The sequence below is a fragment of the Chamaea fasciata genome, unplaced genomic scaffold (assembly GCF_029207755.1).
Source record: "Chamaea fasciata isolate MVZ Bird 193981 ecotype frontalis unplaced genomic scaffold, bChaFas1.0.hap1 SCAF_13, whole genome shotgun sequence".
Lineage (NCBI taxonomy): Eukaryota > Metazoa > Chordata > Aves > Passeriformes > Sylviidae > Chamaea > Chamaea fasciata.
The window spans coordinates 8,188,340-8,202,216 of NW_027094098.1; the positions used below are offsets into that span (position 1 = coordinate 8,188,340).

The 13,877-nt window shown below is 36.4% G+C and overlaps 1 protein-coding gene across 4 annotated transcripts in view; it reads right to left on the bottom strand.

Moving 5' to 3' along the window:
* The window catches only part of ERC2 (ELKS/RAB6-interacting/CAST family member 2), a 421,289-nt gene that overhangs the window by 378,294 nt on the left and 29,118 nt on the right, over positions 1-13,877 (bottom strand). The gene's annotated exons all lie outside the window — the stretch shown is intronic.

Sequence of the window (13,877 nt, forward strand, 5' to 3'; positions counted from 1 at the left end):
GGAACACTCTCCTTTTGTCAAGTCTTAAACCATTATCTCAGACAACACAGGACATGAATTCTAGAACTTTTTTCCTTCTCTTCCTGCTTCAATTCCTCTGTATTATCACTTACCTTATTCGATTACAAAAAAAACCAAAAAAAACCAAGATGAGAAGAAAGACTGCAGCAATAAAACTGCAATTGTACTCAAAAACACGACATACTGACCTCATTGATGTTTGCAACAGTGAACCAGAGAGCCTTAGCTCAAAGGCTTATTTTATACCTTTTATTTAATATAACTTTACTCCTAATTCAAAATTCAGTTGAATAATGAACCACTTGCTATCACTTCTAACAAAAAACCCGGCACATTCAGTCTATTCAAGCCATGTCAAAGATGCTCACTGGGGCTTTTTACCACTCCCAACTGTCTTTTACTGAAATAACCTTGATCAGCTCCATGATTCATCTGATACTTTGACTCTCTCTTTAGTATTCTCAGTTGTATTGGAAACACAAGTTCAGTCCTAGATATTGAATTTTATCTATTAAGGGAAAGAAGTCTAGGCCACCTGTACTCTGAAACTTGGGGCAAAAAAGCCTTTATAGAGAAGTGTACCTTAAAATAGCACTCTGCCATTTCTACTGCCAAAAACCTTAGTAAAACACTATACTTTTTGAGAGGATTAAAGGATTTTTTTTCCTTTGATAAACAGAGCCTGTAGAAATCCTGAGTGTTATCTATATTCAATAAGAATTAAATATCTGAGTATGATAATGTGAATAACCATACCATTTTCCTCTGTTCATCATAACAAATATTTATCGACAAACCAAAATCTAAAAAATCTCAAGCACTTTTTTTTATTATTGATTACTTTAAAAGAGAAAGGCTGTCCATTCCAAACCCCACATACTTCCCTGGTATGCACATTTATATATAAAAAGCTTGTTATTTGCAGGAAAATGTAAACGTGTATTGGGATTAGCCCTATTCCTTTTCATCTCTCAGTTCACCAAACCACAGAAGCTGCCAGCATGTTACAGTGTAATCTGTGCTGATTACTTGTACTTGCATGGCGAGAACTTGCTGCTCCTCAGGTATTTCTCAGACAAAGATGGAGTGAGATACCCACATAATCCACTGTCAAAAAATTCCTCAGGAAAGAGTAACAGGAGATGCTGCAATCACTGTAGGGCTCTGCTGGTTCTCTCCAGTTTCTAAGAGAAGGAAAAATAACCCTCAACAATAAGTGTTTGGAGCGGCCCACCAAGCTCACAATGCTTTCCTGTCTATGAGTTTAAACTGCTTTACTTCTTGAGATATTTCTCCTCTTTATTTCTTTTTTTATTTGTATCTCACTTTCACCCTTCCAAATGCTCTCCCAGGGGAGTACTTGTGTGGGGCTCAGGTGCCAGCTGGGCTTAAACAACAAGCAAGATAATTGCCAATTAAATAATTAAATAATCAAATAATCAATGCATATTTCTAAGCAACTGCTCTGTGATTACTCTGTGTTGTGTTTAGTAAAAGTAGTATTAGAAAGGGAGCAAAAAGAAATTAAATTTGTTTTGTCCTAAACATCAATAGGTAAATAGCAATTTTCTTGCTTTAAGAAGTGTGCTTCCTTTTCTTCCAGTGCCACAGGAGGCTTAATCAAGCTGGACCATAGAAACAAATTCCAGGAATGATGAACTGCAAAATATCCTGACCTCTTTGGAGAGTAATACTGTTCACCTGCCAAGTGAAAAGCTTTCAGCCAGCTGGATCATTTATTTTTAACTATTACTAAATAGAAGAGAAAATGGCTCCAGGCACTTCAGAAAACAAACGAAATTAAATATTTAATTGCCTTTGTAATCATATAGACTTTACATTATTATTTTGTTCTGTAGAATCTTTTATCGCCTTTTTTCCTAACAATATCTAGAATGGACATGCTAGAGTATTTGTAAGTTCAGGGCAGAGTTCAATAATTTCTTACTTGGGTAGCCTGACAAGACACTTATGGGACCTGGTGTAAGACCTCTCTTTAGCTGAGTGTACACACCAAGAATAAATCCTAATAATCAAGCATCTCTACTCAGACATATTATGCACCTTCATTTGTATATTCTTCTGTACTCAATCTTTTCAAAGTTTCTTCAAAATGAAACTGTGCTGAAAGTTATTCCAATGGCAAAAGACTGATAACTACATACTTACCTAAAGAAAGTACGCTCACAGGTTTTATTGTTTTAAATTCAATTGTATGAGATAAAGTACCAGAAGGCTGTTATTACTGATGCAGATACATTTTTCTGTCCTGAAGCCTGCTTCAATGCAAGCATCTGATAAAACCATTCAATAAATAAACCTATGCACTGCAGCCAGTTATAAATAATACCCAAATGTAGCAGACTTCCACTAGCCAGAATTCAAATTTCATTTCAGCAGAAATAATGGAAGTATTTGCAATAGCTTCAGCTAATTAGACTTTTCAGCACATTGATGGTTTTTCCTGGCTCTTTCTCTGGAAAGCCATAAAATCAAAATTTTCATGACATACAGAAGAAACATCAAAGTGTGCTTACATAAAAGTTACAGGAAAAGGAAGCACTCGGACTTTTGGTTTTAGACTTCACAACCTTTTTGACAGTCTTCATTCCTCTGAACTCAACTCTACTTTCTTAATTCAAACTTATATAGTAAAATGGAATCACTTCTGGTACTTTATATCTGGTGCCTTGGATTTTGAGTGCTTTCCAAAGTAAACAGCACCCACTTAAAGGAAGCTTTGCCTATAAAGGTCAGAATAGTCCTGATCTAATGGTACATCTCAACACTCTTGTTTTCCCTAATGAAATGTTGCCTTTACTAAACACAAATGCATCGTCTCCTAAAATATCCTGTAATGAATCTATGTGGCAGTTTTGATATTATGCCTGTATTTGATACCAGCAGCTCCAGTTGAGAGACAAACATTTTTTCAGTGCTCGAACAGCTTTGGTGAAGTGAGCTACCACAACCTGTCTGTGAACAGGAGTATCTGCTCTAGGTTTGCCAACAATTAATTTAGCTTCGCTGTAGGCATGGTTCCATATGGAGGTGTCCTTCTGGCACTTCTTCCCCCGATTTAGAGACAGATTTCTGGTTGAGGGAACCAGGATCTAAGAATGTCTGGAACACAGACTGATGTATTTGCCTAGATGATGTCACTCTTCATTGATGTTGTTGTTATTTATGACTGTGATCACTCTGCTCTTATTCAGGGAGGGGTTTGGAATTCAAAGCAAGTCCACACAGGTAATTCATCTTTTAAACTTACAGAGGTGGAGCTGAAATGCAGTTCCAACACAAGCTGAGTGCTGTACTTTTGTAGAAAAGATTATAATTGTATGACTTAGTGAATGTCTTACAAATTAAAAAAAAAAAAAAAAAAAAGGGAAAAAATGGAAAAAAAAAAAGCCCCAAAACCTTCCTAGATGATGGGGCTCAGTTGCTTACCTAGCAAGTAACAGTTTAAATAACTGGAACAACTGAAATACCAGTAACTTTTGATGAACTGGCAAAGCACAGACCCAACTCATCGTTAGGTGATAACAGGAACCAGAACACAAGACAAGCCATCTCAAAGTTTTATCCCTGGCTACAAAAGCATTTAGTCTCCCAATACATATCAAAAAGAACAAGAGCCAAACAAATTAATCAAGGATCAAAGCAGAAGTCTCAGCTGTTCTCAAAAATTAGTCCAGATGCAATACAAGAAATTAAGTCATTATTATAAAGTTGGGGGGTTTTATATTGTGTCAATCAGCACAGCAGATGCACAGTGGAATGTGTGCATGTATAAAAAAAAGCACACATAATGAAAATCTTTTAAGCACATCAAAACTCAGACCTCCTTAGATAAAAAATGAAGGACCTCTGGTAACTCCTAAGGGGTTTTCCATAAATGGCCTCATTTTTATCCATTGAAACATACACAGCAAAAAAATGGCATTTTGGTCTATTCAATACAGAACCTTTAACTCCACTTTTTGGTAAATGCTCTTCACAAAAGGGATGAGCTCCCTTTTACTAGCTTTCTATAAAAATTCTCTGACCTAAAAGTACTACAGAACACCTACAATAATACTATAATGCAAACTTCATATGTTCAAAAATCTGAAGTTGAATCATTGCTTTTAGCACAGAATCAAGTTATACAGAAAAATGGTATTGAAAACAATACAAAGAACACAGACCATTGATGGGTATGAGATTTTGCCCATCTGAATAAGGCTTTGTGCCCTTATTCAAATGCAAGATTTCACAGAATTTAACTTTCTTATATAGGAAATTCATAGAGTTATAGTGGTACCAATCCTAGTAGCCCTTTTTAACAGGAACCTTGCACATGTTTCAAAGATTATTTCCATTTAATTTCAGAGTGCAGTTTTCTTCAAGATCACTTTGCACATGGGGATATTCACCCGCAGCTACAATATGAACATAAGTGAAGCTCTTTTAATAAAATTTCAGTAAAAATTACAGAAGTTCAATATCTTGCATATATGAAACTGGGAGGCACATATTGAACACGTTATTTTACTCATCATAAAAGTAATGTGGGTGTTTCACAAATTACTGTGACACATCATAAAATTAAGACAGAACAAGAAAAATCATTATGCTGATGACATTATTTAACACGTTTCTAATCTGCTAGTTCAATACATTTGCAATTTCTAAACCACCAAGGACTAAACTCTATAGAATAACTCAAGACTACAGTCTTTTCTGTGGAGCTTCCTAAGATCTGTGGGGCTGTAGGGAGAAAACTGTGGACCTTTCCTTTACAGGTGGAAAATGTCCTGAAGACTTCTTCACAAAAGATTATCTTATTTTCAGACACAAACCTCAGAAATTTACACAGAAATCCATAGTGGCTTCATTTCTCACTAGTCAATCGGTTTGCATTGAGTACTAAACCACTACTTGTTCTACTTTTTTTTTTTTTAATTCCAGGTAGGAGGTGCCAAAATAATTTACCAATAAATATACTCTGTAATTCAGGTAATTCTGACATGCAAATGTTAAAGGTAGCATTCACACCCATCTCCTATCCTTTGCTATGGTAAAATAATTGGAGGCTGCCAGCAGGGAAATCTGAGCACAACTATCCACTTTCCAGTGCATAAAAGCCAGATAGGCCTTCTAAACTCCACACCTAGGGAAGGTATTAGTGTGGGATACACGTGCATTTGATAAATTTTCCACCTAGAAGTCTGTTCTCTCTTGCAAAAATAAATATTTATAACAGCTTTTGAGGGCATTTGAGGCTTTCCCAACTGCCAAAAAGCACATGGAAGAAAGTGCAAAAAAAACCCATCATCAGTGATTATAATACAGTAAACCCTACGTTCAGACCTAAAGGTAGTTCCTCTGAATGAGTCAAATATAAATTTGGGGCTTTTCCCAATACTTGCAAAAAGAAATCAAATTGACTTCTTTTTACAATTTACTTACCTTGCACGCCTCATGGTTTTATTATAGAAAACAAGTGCACAGTAACATACGGTACATCTGGTTCATATTTTGTCTTTCTGCTGTCGTGCTGTTTCTCTCAACATTCAGTAACACACTTCTGTTGGCTCATAGGAATTATTTTTAAACTGCATATGAAACAGCCTACCTCTACTGTCACTCCAGGGACATGATATTCCTCCCTCCTTCCCTCCTCATACAAATGTACAGTGGAATATAAAGATAGCAAAACCAAAACTAAGACGAGAGGAACCAGGAGTCATTATCAAACACTTTACATTCTTTCACTTCCAGAAGTTTGGTTTTGCAAACACTCCTACATTGTAATTCACAAAGGAAGCGGTGGCAATGGAAAGGAGATGGCACCAGCAGAAACAATAGTTAAAACTCATTTAAGTAAACCATAATACTCATTCAAATCTGTACAAAGACATATTCTCCAGCTGAATGGGCAACCTCAGGCACAACAGCCATGTGGAAACATCTGTGAGGCAAAACACAGGACAAGAGCTGGGAGAAAACACTGAGGAAAGAATGGTGAAACAAGGAACGTGGCATGAGCCAGCAAAAGGCACAAGGGGGGAAATAGAGAATGAAAAGAGGTCTTATCTTTGGGGTGAACTTTCAGATTGAAACTGAGAAATAATAAATGTGGCAGCAAAGAATGTGTATTCTATAGAAAAACTGGACACAGAAAGGGGCAATAAAAGCACAACAACTGAGGTGAGATGGGAGCAGTAAATAGGCAAATAGTCAAGATAAGTTTGAGCACAAAATTATGGAGAGAATTTTTTACACCTGCAGACATACAGAACTGCCTGTAAGACTCTCAAAGGAGAGGATATGGGGAAAATACAGAGAGAAACCAAAAAGCAACAATCTTTTGTGAACCTGACACTAGAAGTGGATGGTGCTGGCACTGCATCAAAAATGCAGCAATAAATATAACCAAAAAAATCTTAATTTGTCAAAAATTAGGCTCCAGTCTGTCCAAGAAAATCTAAATACTTCTTAGCAGCTGCGTATTCCTATGGGCTTTATGTCACACTTCACAATGGGACACTGATTGGCAAACCTGCATACCACTTTGTTAAATAAATAAACATTCAATAAAAACAATACAGCACTGTTGCTGAAATGCAAATTTTAATTGCAGGACTTCAAGCCGCCTCATTTCTTCGTGAAGCAGATGGTAGTTTTGCTGGAAAGAGAAGGACTGAAGGTAGTTGGATTTGGCACACTGAAAACTGGCACCAGGAGTTGAAAAGGTTCCATTTCAATTTTGTCACAGGGAAAGATGAATCTATGAATTAGGTCACAAACGGTGAAGTAGAAGCTAAAGGAGTTTTAACTCTCCAGCCATTTCACCATTAAAGAGTCTAAATATTTTCTTATTATACATTTTACAGTATGCTGTAAATACCATAAATTAATAAATTATTCCAGCTCTAACCTGAGGGCCTCTTACTGTTTCTTCCCTGTTCTTTGTGCACAACCACCAAAAAATAACTGCACTTTAATAAAAAGGTGGCATGCATATATTTAAAAAAAAAAAAAAAAAAGGAAATTGTTCTCATCAAGAAAGGTGTTTTAGGAACATGTTGAGCAAATACAGCATCATTTACAGGAGGAAAAGTGTTTTTAGTCATTCATTGATCCAACTGATAACACTGACATGAGATGGTCTATCATATTTCATATGTCAATAGAACATATGGCTTTCAGTAGATTCTTTTATGAATTGGACTGTTGACAAAAATAAGCTTCTCAGATATGCCATTGGCACTACACTAAACTGAAATATTATTATATTTCCACACATCAACATAACAATATCAATATGCTTCCCAGCTGTATGGAAAGTCCTTTATACATAAAGAATCAATATGTGTTTATAAATATCTAATCAGAAAATACGGAGTCCTATGAAATTGTTTCTACAGGATGATCCAAGATCGCAGTAGAAAGGGTACAGTAGAATTTTTGAAGAAAGTTCTAGAAATAAAAACTCAAAAAATTTTGGATTTTTACAGATAATTCAGAAAGTTTTACTTTTCACTTATAGAAGAAGAACTAGGTCATACTTTCTCAGTATTTTAATAGCAAGTAAACAGGGCATTACTAATACACAAAACACAATGAATTACCAACTTTCTTCCTCCTGGTTACTTCACAGCCGTGAAAATACAGCAGCGTAAGGCTATAGAGTGAGTATTGCATCACTTCTTCAAAACTTATGTTTTACTTTAAAATGGGATTTTGCAAGACCTTAAAAGAATTTCACAGCATGAATTCAATAGCTAAATTTAGCGAGATCTGTTCCCAATTCCCCCAGGCATTTTTCACAACCTCCCTTCAAAGCATTAAGTACAAGCTTGCACAAACTAATTTTAAAAAGAACATCCTTCTCTATCTCACGAAAAGATACATGAAAACACGTTGCTTATCTCAAAAGTGGCATTGTTTGGGTAACATTAACTCCAATTCAAGAAAGGAAAAAACAGAGCCTGCATACATCCCTGTTTCCTTCATGTATCAAGACTATGTTCCCATTCCAGATGAACTCAGAAGTTACCCTCCTATCTACTGTTAGATGTGGGGTTTTTCTTTATTAAAGTACAAGCAGCAGCAGTTACCAAAGAAATATAGAAAATACCAAAAATCACATTCACAATTTTTCAATTCACTCTCATTTTTATTACCATGTATCTACAGTTCCACCGATATTTTTATTCCATAGCCCTCATCTCCCACCATACATTCATTTAGCGCTGACAGACAAGTTATTCCTTACCATATATGTATTTATGCCACCAACTTCAGTGCACAGTAAGGAGGATATAAACAGTCTCAGGGCAGAGTAAATTCAATTATAGGCATGCAGCTAAAATACAGCACAGAATACCTAACAAAACACTTTCATCTCTCAATTAAATTTTTCCAAGTAAACATTTCTGCGATCACATTACGAACATTTTTAAATTAAGACAACCTTAAAATGATCACTTAATACTTTTTTTTTTATTTTAAATGGGTCATATCCTGCCAATTTTTTTGGTAAGCTACTGCCTGCTTTTTGCCATGCCTTCACAATATCCAGAGTATCTCAAAACGAAGCAGGGAAATCTAGTCCTTGCAGTGCAGCCACCTTCACAAATGACCAAGCCCGGAGCTGACATCCAGCTGCCAGTGCAGAGGCAGCCGGGACACGCTCCAGGGGCTCAGGGATGGCAGCAGCTGCCAGCTCTGGGCCCTCACCCTCCATCAGAGCCTCACCCACCACAGGGTCTCAGTGACCAGGGGCACCAGCCACAGCAGCCAAGCACCCATGTGCTGCGCAGCAGAGCTGGGAGGTGACAAATGTGCAGGTGATAAAATTTCTTAGCGGTAGACATGACCTCACCCAAGAGAAACTGGTTGAGACCAAGGGATTCGACCTGTCAAATGCACGCTTCATTCTCCACCTAATGAAACATTCAAATGAACACACTAGTGTTACTCTAATGCGTTGGAAGAAGTCAGTTTTGTGCATGTTAAAAAATAAATCAAACAGAATTAATATTTTGTAGAAAGGAAGTTAAACTAGTATGCAAGATATAAAGCTAAATTTGCAGAAACATTCCCTATTTCATGTTATAGAAGGAATTACTCTAGGGATTAATTTATGTTCTTATTCACAACCATTTTTCTAATACAGTCATTAAATTCTTTTTTATGAATCACTGTTCTCATCTGGGCTAAAGCAATTAAGTTCTCAAGACAGAACAGTAGGTGTGCTGGTGCTAATTAATATTCCCCTGAGGTGAGCCTAGAGTTTGCCTGCGTCCTGAGTACACCTGAGGTTGGCATTAATCAAGATAATTCTTTCTTGGCATCTCTGTTAAGGAACAAACTGGGCATTTAGGATCAAATTTCTTTCTATGAGCACAAGCCCTCCACAGGCTCTCTCTGCTCTAGTCCTGAGATGTGGTGCTACCTTCACTTGTAACCAGAATTCCACCCACAAACTGCAGTGCTTCCCACCAAATCCACCTTAAGGAGTCAATAAAACATGATTTTAGCAATTTTAGCTGACTACTGATTTGGTAAATTCTGATAACATGGGAAAAAAAACAGCCAATACATGTGGTACTTAAAACAGCACTAAGACCTAAGGAAAGGGTTTCTGAGTTTGTACCAAACCCCAAAAGAGCAGTTCTGGCTGTTTCTGTGTCAGCATTATTTTTCCTCCCTTCTCATACCTTATTATCCCATTGCTCCACTGACAAAACATTAGCCAAAAAAAAAAAAAAGAAATGTCTTGTTTGAATACTTTACTATTTCAGCCTCTTCCATAAAGCAGGCCAGGCCAAGAAATTCCACTTTTTTATTCTTCACACAAGTGTTTTGTGAGTTTTTATTAAAAAAATTCTGGTTGTGCTTCAAAAACAGTTTTGTTTTCCAGTTATGCTATTGATGAATGTACTCTATGTAAATATAGACAATTTATGTTTCTCCTGTTGTTTTAAATTTGTTATGTTAGTTTACTCTTATTGTGTGTAAAGCTCTATTCCTTATGCACAGTTAGGAAGGTGCACGAATGAAAGTTTCTAATCCTTTTCTGTTATAGTAACAATCAGAAAATACTAAAGCATTATAATTTTTAAATCTTAGGATTTTGCTCTAGTTCATTAATTCAAAGTTCTCAGAAAAAAATGCAACTTCTAAAAACACTACTAAGCATTCCTTCACAAAATTTGAAAACCTTGGAAGTTCCAACACACAAGGTGAGGGGAACCAAACAAAAACAAAAACCCCAAGCCCCTGAGATTGCGAGTTTCCCAGTGCAGAAGCAGCCATCAGTCTTGGAAGTACTTTTGTGTGTCAAGATACATTTAGTCTCACAAAGAAGGATGCTGGAATTGCCAAAGGCTGCCAGCCATCAAATGGAAGCAAAGAACACTGCAGATACCTAAGAGTCAATGTAAAACTGGATTTCATTAAATGGACTTCTGTAAAGTGCTTCCATACTTCCATGAGAAGTGTCAGAAGAAATATCTTATTACATTGGTCCACTTCATTGTAAATAATGTCGCTCGTTCTTTAACATATTCATGTTTCAGATTAAGGGGCTCACCATGAAAAGTCACAGAGATGCTGCAAGTGCTGTGAAAAGGTAACCAACGCGCCAGACACACAACATGCCAGGTGCCAGCACCTATTCCAGACATTTGTGCCTTTTATTATTAATAATAATTCCATTATCGGGGAAAAGCTACTCATGCTCAGGCATACCTGAAAAGTTAGTCAAGGCATACCAAGAGTATAACAGAGAAAAAAGTTAGTTTTAACTTAGAATATTACTCTGCAGATTCCAGACTATCAATTACAAGTGGGAAAAAAGGCAAATTAAATTCACAATAAGGAATCCAATACACCAAAAAAAACCCCTTTCCTGTATCCCTTTAGGTATAATCACTGTTCTGATGTCCTACTTGTATGAAACTTCCCAGCTTATATTTTAATAATCAATTACTATAAAGAGATAAATTTCAATACAGGATAATATTAGCAAAACATTAATGAGACAATTCATTTAGTATTATTTATTAGTAAAATTTATAGTGGTCTTAAAGGTCAGATTTGGGTCCAGTTTTGGTAACATTTAATCATGAAATCCCTTACAGCAGAGCAAGAAACCATGCAACTAAGACAGTGAGAACCAGGCTGAGCTGATGGAAAGCTGATGTGATATTTCACACCAAAAAAAATCAAAGTCTCAGTCACTAAAATATAAAAATACTTTTTCGTGATTGACGAAGGCAAATTAAGTTATTCGATGGCAGAGATCCATATATAAAAGCAATGCAGGAATGAAATTCATATGCTTAGATGCTATGAAATCTTTGCCAATAGGGTTTCTGAACATCAAGTTTTACTCTAGATCCAAGAGGCTAAATCCAAAAAAGAACATATTTATCCAGTGAGTATTTCCAGATGCCCAGACATGACAGAGCATGAACTCCTTTAGCTGCTCTATGGGGGTTTTGGTTTCTGAAATTAAACCTCCACAATCTACTTTGCAAATACAGACACTTTTAAAGCATTTGTTCCTTAAATAGCTAGAAATACACAGCTAAATTGTTTTAAAGATTCTGTACAAAGAACTGAACACTCCACTTTTAACAGGAAACACTGCTAAGGCCTCTTGATTTGCTGTGTCATTCAGATTTCGCCCAGCTTAAAGGAAATTGCAAACTAAAAGAGAATAGCACTACCAAAATCATGAGCCTGTGTTCAGACTCATTGATTTCATTACTTAGATACTAGACAGTTAGATAAAAAGAGTAAATTGCTGAAGCAAAAGAATCCACAAGAAAAACATCAGAAAATAGAAAACCATTAAAAGAAAAAGCTGTATCATTTCAACAACAGAAACAGACCAGGAGAGTTACTTCAAATGCAAGAATTATCAATTTAAAATGTAAAGTTTAACAGTGTAGCTGTGCACAGGCAGAATTTAAAAATACCAGTACAGCAAATGTGCATATGTGTATTTATTCTTTCTGGCATTTTTCAAAACTTGCTCTGTTTTCCTTCAGATTCTTATCTGGCAGCCTGGTAAATGGAATTGTGAAGTGCAGAAGTGTGTACAGTTCCCTACTCAGGCACACTGTGAAAAGTGACTACATTTGTTTGAGTATTACTATGCAAATTGTCAAAGCTACAATGGTTTCTGCTGGGTTCTCCTGAATTCCTGCCTTTCCTCTTTCAGCTCTTTTACATGTGTTCCTAGAAACTAAGTAAACATCTCAGTATAATTTCTTGAAATGCAAAAAGTATTAGTATCTTTCTCGAAATAAAGCTTCATCTATATTTGATACTATAGGAAGTCTCTTCTCTGAAACAACCTGAAGTTGTAATTTATCCCATGTTTTACCTACAGAGCAGCAGGAGTTGTGACACATACTGGTCCAAAACCAATCAACTTCTGGCTAACACTGAATAGAAAAGCAAAAGGAAGAGACTATAAAACAACCTATTAGTTAAGGATTCTAAATTATGGAGTTCTCATTAATTGTATGGTCTGCACTGGTTTTAGGTATCTAACAGTTGCAAAGGTATTGATCTGAAGTTCATTGCTTGCCTGTGCAGGTGACATGATTCCCTATTCTCCTAGCTATAGGAAATGCAATTCACACCCAAAGTCAGAATCACTTCCTATCTGAAAAAAACTACTACTTTCCCAGTTTTCTTTGGGTTTTCTGGCTTCACAACTAAAGCATTAGATTTCACAGTTTCAGAATCATTTTATATTAGAAAAATTCATCTGATCATTCTGTTTGGAGCCTTTAACGACTGAACTTCTTAGTGCTTTAAAGAAAGGAACATTTTGAGCCATAGTTATTTTTTGTAATAGCTCTCTTTTGGACTGTTGGTGGGGTCTTGCTATTTTATTGATTTTAAGAGTAGCTTATTCTTCCCAGAATTTGCACCAATTTTTTTCCTTTGTCTATAGTTTACAAACTGCAAATTTCAAGTTTTTTCATCTAAAAAATTGATGCCTGATTGAGTACTTGAATCCTCTCTACATCTGGAAATTCACATCCTAAGCAGCAAGTTCAACAGCTTGAACTGTTATTATCTATTTTCCCTTATTCATTTATTAGAGAAAGTAAATTCACTCAGAAGAACTTGTGGCAGCCTATCAGGATGTTCCTCTTTCCCAAACTGTGAAGAAAATAGTAAGAACCCATTTTATAATGGTCATTAGGAAGGCTTAGAAACATCTGCAAATGCTTCCATTGTGTCCACGTGCACATTCCCAAAGGAGAGCTTGTTTCAGTTGAACTGCAGGTCCTGCAGCACAGCACTTTACTCCATGTCCTTGCTCATGGGCAGACAATATGGCAAAAGGGAAGGACAAATCCCAGGGAACAGGAAACATTGCCTTTCCTCCTGCCTCCTCACATCTAAGCTTTTTATCCTCTAAAATGTGGGTGATGCCTGCTACAGTTCTTCCCTTGCACAGAAGGGACCACTGCTTTCAATGACCACATGATTGAAAGCATTGATGAAGAAGAAAGAGTTACTTTTGAATTTGGGAAAAGGAGGTGAGCAGCCACACCCTGTCCTACAGAATTACTGCCTCAAGACACAGCAGACTTTAAATTTAGGAGTCAAGGAAAATGCACAGTCAAAGTTGAACAGCACAACAGAGGAGACAGGGATAATACGAAATGTGCAAGATGTGTAAATGGTATAAATAAGGAGTTTATACAAATTGACTCACTCTTCTTAATCACACATAATCCTGCCAGTAGGCTTTTGCAAGCTGAATTAAAAACAAAAACAGCAGCAACCCTCATTATACGGCTTCCGGAATTTTCTACGATCTGGCAAAA